Source organism: Fukomys damarensis, unplaced genomic scaffold (genome assembly GCF_012274545.1).
Source record: "Fukomys damarensis isolate Sample0158 unplaced genomic scaffold, DMR_v1.0_HiC HiC_scaffold_5, whole genome shotgun sequence".
Classification (NCBI taxonomy): domain Eukaryota; kingdom Metazoa; phylum Chordata; class Mammalia; order Rodentia; family Bathyergidae; genus Fukomys; species Fukomys damarensis.
Window position 1 is genome coordinate 20,592,617 of NW_022900917.1, and position 6,000 is coordinate 20,598,616.

Below are 6,000 nucleotides of genomic sequence, written 5' to 3' on the forward strand. Positions count from 1 at the left end.
GCCAGTGTTCCCTCTTGACAGCATGCCCAGTGACTTAAGCAAGCTCTTGTCTTTCCTTTATTCCTTGTTTATTGGTAAATTCTGTCACCAAACCTCTCACCAGCCCTCTGTATGTTGTCCAGCACAATACTTCACAAAGGGACCCAAATGGCAATGATTTAAAAGTTGAGCGCCAGGCATGGTGGCACACAGCTGTAATCCCAGCATTCAGGAGGCTGAGGCAGGAGGATTGCCATGAGTTCAAGACCAGCCCGAGCTACTTAGTGAAACACTGTCTCCAAAAACCAAAAAACTCAATAAATGAAGAGTTGACTTCTATCTCAGGTAAAAGCCCAGGGTTATGGTGCAGAGCATTGATGGCGGCTCCAGAATTATCAGGGACCAGGGTCCTTTGTATCTTGCTGCTCTGCTGTACTCAACGCACCATCTGCCTCATGTTTCTAGATGGTATCTCCAGCTTCTGCCCCTGCCTTCATGTCAGCACCTCAAGCAACAGGAGGAAGAGGACAAAGGATAGGAGCCTGTGCTTCTTGTTGGAGGCATACCTGGTAGGTTGCTCAGATCACGTTTTCTTATGTCCTGTCAGGTAGAACTTTGCTGTCAGGCCACCTGTAGCTACAAAGGATACCAGGAAGTGCAGGATTTAGTTAATCTTGAGCCAAGATACAAATTCTATCACCTCAGCAGGGGAGAATGAATACTGTGGTTCTCCTACAAGTTTCCTTCACAGCATCTGTGTCCATTATCCTGGAAGCACATGGAGGACCAGGCCTCCCGGCAAGTGGAGCCCAACCAGCCCTAATCTGAACATGCAGTCCATTAGCCAGACCTGCCATGGCATCCCGCTCTTGCCACTGGTCCCCACAGTGGGTCATGCACACCACTGAGCCTCACAGAATCAAAGTCTTCTCTCTCACTCACTGTGGGACCCGCAGCAAGTCAGCCTCGAGGGGAGACTCTTCAGAAATTCAGTAGGAATAACACCTGCTGTCACAGGTTATATGATGAAAGGCATGTTTAGTGTCTGTACTCAGTGGGTGCACAACATACTTCTCCAAACAAGACCATCCCAAGGCAATGCCCTAGAGGAGCCGCACACAGGGTCCCAGGCTGTCTTGGCAGAGCACGCAGCCATCTGCTAGGAAGACGGCATAGTTCTGGGAGGGTAAGTATGTTCTTGAGGCAACCCAGTTTACAATCATCTTTATAAGCAACCAAGGAGAAACCTCAGCCAGCAGCATTAGGAAACCAATAGTCTGAATGCTCATAGATTTACACTAAGTATTTTTCTCAGCAGGGCTGTTTGCCAGGTATCAGGAGAGAGTGGGAATCATCTTCTCCCATAGCCTCAGGGAACTAGTGAAGGACAAAGGGCTTTTCAATTAAAGGTTTGTCTGTGCTGCAGAATTCTAATCCTGTGGGCAGGCAGCTTGGACAACAGGCTCCTGGCTGCAGGGTTTGCAGCCAGCCCTGCAGGCCCCTCTGTTTCCAGGCAGGCGGAATTCTTGGCTCCAAGGCTGCACTTAGCTTGGGAACTTGGCTGTTGGCTCCGTTTTTCCCCTCTAGAAGGCTGAGTGTCTAGACCTCCTTCTAAATCACTTAGAGTTATAGCATCAACTCTGCAAGTCACTCTTCCCCAAGGTGTTGCCAGAATTTTTAAAAAAGTACTTGGCCTTGAGCATGTCACCTGCAGATACGAGTCACACTGACTAAAATGACATGGGAATGCTGTGAGATTTCAGATAAGACAGACTGTGGATCAAGTCCCAGCTCCACCACTTCGCTGAGAGGTTTGGGTAGGCCACGCATGGAGCCTCAGTTTCCCCTTTATAGATGTGGATTAATAAACTCAGTGGGATTACTACAAGTGTTGGAACTAAAGGCATATCTTAAAAGCACCTTATACATGGAAAAGCTCTGACAATAGTCACGGTCCCCCTTTAGTTTTTCTAAAGGGACCCCTGTGGGCTCTTGCACATACCACTCCACTCCCCAGCCTAAAGCCAGGATGCTGTGCTGCCCTGGCAGCTTTGGAGGCCTTGCCTTGGACCCCAGTGCTGCATCTGATGAGGCTTTAGACTAGCTGCCTCCTGATTGCCCAGTGCCATGCGTGTCCGGACCAGTGCTTCTGTGGCCCTCTCCCTGAGTGACAGCCTACCAGCCACAGGCTACAGCATGGCAGTAGAGTCAGAGGGACCTAGCTGGAACTCTGTTCTCACTTCTGGAGGCTTTAGACAAGTCACTCCGCTGCCTGAGTCTGGACTTGCCAGTGGGAAAAACAAGAGCTGTTAGGATGCTATTGGCCACAAGTAGTGTCATACTTCAACCTAGACTTGGATTGTCTTATATAATGGGACACTTGGAAGAATTCAGACTGCAAGGCTGTTGCCTCAGTGGCTCCCCGTGCCACTGAGGAAGCTGTTCTTCCATTCTTCCGGTTCTGCCATCTTCATGCTGGCTCTGCCTACACCATCGGCTGTATGGCTGCAGCCCTCCAAGCATCAGAGATCAAGAGAACTTTCCTAAGATGTTCCCCAGGGGACGCCCTCTCAGGGGGGAGGTGTGCATGCTCATTCCCAAGGCAGCCCCCGGGAAGGGGATGGGATTACCACAGAGTGAATTCCTCATTTAGGAATATATTTTGTGACAAGTAGACAACTGATCAGATCATTCCCAAGTAAGGAAAATACCTAGCTGTGGCCAATCTGGTGATTTTGCTTTGTTCTTGGGTTCAGCCTGTGAAAGCTTCCGGCTCAAGATGGATGGAACTCAAGACCGTCATGCTAAGTGAAATAAGTCAGACACCGGAAGTTAAATACTGCGTGGTTTCCCTTGTGTGAGAAGCCCAAAGAATAAACAGATAGATAAAACGAAGGAGGCAATGACAGGAAACAGGAAGGCCGCCTCTGGGAGATGGAGGACGGGGTCAGGGGTTGGGGAGGTGAGGGGACGAGGTTAAAGAGATTGACGGTTACCAAGATAGGTTGTCTGTATGTACCAATTCCCCAGAACGGACATCGCCATTCTACACTACAAACGCATACTAATAAAGCAAAAATTTTTTTAAAAGTAGTTTCTTGCTCATGGTACTGAGCAGAGCTCTCTGAACTTCCTCTAGTTTGTGGGGCTAAATCATTCTTTGCTCAGACAAACTCTATTTAAGCTCATTTGTCTAAGGTTTTTGATTTAGCAGAAAAATGGACAAAATGAATGCCAGGCTAGCCACCAAGAGTTCCTTCTGCCAGTGCTCCATGAGGGTGGTGTGAAGGATAAAGGAAATAGGAAAATAAGTTGTTGATAAATTGTGCTTATTAGTATTATCAGTGCTTTATCCTGGTGCCAGCTACCTCAGACTCGGATGTGTAGTCTTTTCTGTCTTCATCCCCACCCGTCCCCATGGCCTTCACTGCTTTCTCTTCCCTAACTTTCTCCAGCACAAGAAACCTTGTGCTTGCGGACTTCAATAACCTTTCTGGCTGAGTTATTTTGAGCAACACTGTGAGGGTTAATACTGTGACAAAACTAATCTGATATAGTTTACATTTGCTTTTAGTTCTTGAAGCGTAAGTCTGGGTGTTAGGCTTATTACTCAGAGAAAGAGTGGTACTTCTAAAAATAGCAAAGATACTGTTTTTCGTAGTCCATGCTTGGATATTGGTTTCCACATTAAAACATTCCAAAGTGTAGAATGTGTTATTTTTTACAGGGCCATCTGGCTTAAATGCCTGCACTTAGGGACACATTCTTCATGTTTCCCAGCAAGGGGTAAAGGAAAACAGCATTGCAGATAACTCCCCGATGAGGGGCCTCTTTACCCACATTGGATTCTTTCACCTTTTCCCCTGGTCTAATTAGTATTTGTTGTACTATTCCATCTGTCTTTCCTTTCTCTTTTTCATTCTTCTAAGATCAGCTCAAACCAACCGGAGTCTTCAGCTTTCCATTAGGAGACCTGGAATATATGCCCTGTGGCTAAAAAGGAAACCATCATATTTGCAAACCATCTTTGTAGATGCATTTGCTAAGATGAATCCATGTTGGATCAGGGAAGGCTCTAAATCTAACGACAGGTGTCTTCATAAGAAGGCCATGTAAGGCAAAAACACACACAGGGGAAAGACCACGGAGGCGGGGACTACAGTGCTACAGCACAAGCTGAGAACTTCAGGGATTCCTGGGAGCCACCTGGAACCAGGAAGAAGAAAGAAGGTGTCCCCCACCCCCCTAGAGCCTTTGGAACTGGCTCTGCTGAGTCCTGATTTCAAATCTGGCAGAACTATGAGAGATAGCATTTCTGTTGCCTGAAGTTACCCAGTACCTAATCATTTGCAGTCCTAGAAAACTAATCAAGATGGCTTTATGGGGATGTGAACATCCAAGGAAATGGCACACGGTCAGCTGTTCCCGGGAGCTCTACATGGTGCTAGCATGCGGAAGCCGTACAGACATAGTAAGGCTGCAGATGTGATTTTCCTTTTGGCTAAATTGAATAATCTGGTGGTGCTGATGAGAACATCTTTGATATTTCAAGATTTGCTGATTATCCAAAGATTAGGTCAAACAAGATTTCTGGGTTCTGTGGGCTCTCAGAGCTAATTCACTACCTGTGAAAACTTTGCTTTACGTGCCTCAAAGTAGAAGGAAATTTTGTCAAGACCAAGCATAACACATCTTGAAAGTCAATAAATACTACTTTATAAACTTTGTGTTATCCAGGATTGAGTTGGCAAGTGACAGAAACCAACTCAGACTCACTTTCATTGGCTCAGATAGCTGTGACGATTAAGACCCATCTTATTCCTGGCAGGACTGGAGTCAGGGGCTCTTGGGAAACTCCATTTTGGCTTCATTCTTGGGAAGATCAACAAAGACAGCCACCAAAAGCTCTTGGCTTATGTCATCCTCACAGTTAACAATTGTAATGAAAGAAGAGAGGACAATTTCTTAATTTCCTTTCACCAAAAACTGTGATTGGGGTAGAGAGGACTCTGACATCTCAGGTCACAGGATGGCCGAGACACAGGGTGATGAATGAGGAGGGATGTTTCTCCCAAGATACCTTGGCAGGCAAAACACATACCCATTACTTGCTTAAGTTGTCATGTTGAGTCATCCTCGGAGGGGGTTGCCGCTGCTTGGTGATCGCTTATCTCTTTCATAGCCTCTCTTGGTTGTCTCTTGCACTTTCATTCTAATACCACTCAACAGCTGACAAAAGTCGAATTTCTAAAGCACACATCCCTGGGCTCACTCCACCCAAAATCCAAACATAGTAGGACAAGTTTCCAGGAATAATAGCATCATGATCGAACCTCACAGGTTCCCAAGCTACACAAGACTTGAGATCAGCAGAGTCAAAGTCCTAATTTGACCCAGAGCACTAAAAATAAAACAAAGACCAAGATCAGCAGAGCAAAGTAGGTAGCACTGCAGAGACTTTCCAAACTTCCCAACCCTGAATGAAATCAGGTAGGGTCATCAGTTTGTGAACAAAAAGGAATCTATATATAGGGAATCAAATTAAGCATTATTTGATGACTGAGAATTCTTTCTCTCAGGCTAATTTTATAATTATTCAATATAAATGGGATTTGGAATACTGTTTAAGCAGATTTGCTTTATGTTAAAATGAAAAAATAGAGTTAGAAATTATTAGCAGTAAGGATATGACATTTTACATCAGGCACTTTGCTAAATATTTTATATGGAATATTCAGTCCTAATATCCCTATAAGCTCAATACTCATACAAATCTAATACTGTCCTAGGCATTTCCTCTCAGCAGTTTACCAATTTTTAAAAAAATTGATTAAAATTTTTAAATTTCTGCTAGGTATGGTGTGCATGTCTGTAATTCCAGCACTCGGGAGGCTGAGGCAGGAGGATTGCCAAAAGTTCAAGGCCAGCCTGGGCTACACAGTGAGTTCAAGGTCAGCCTGAACTACATAGCAAGACTTTGTCTCAAAAAAAAAAAAAAAAAAAAAAAAAAAGAAATTTGGA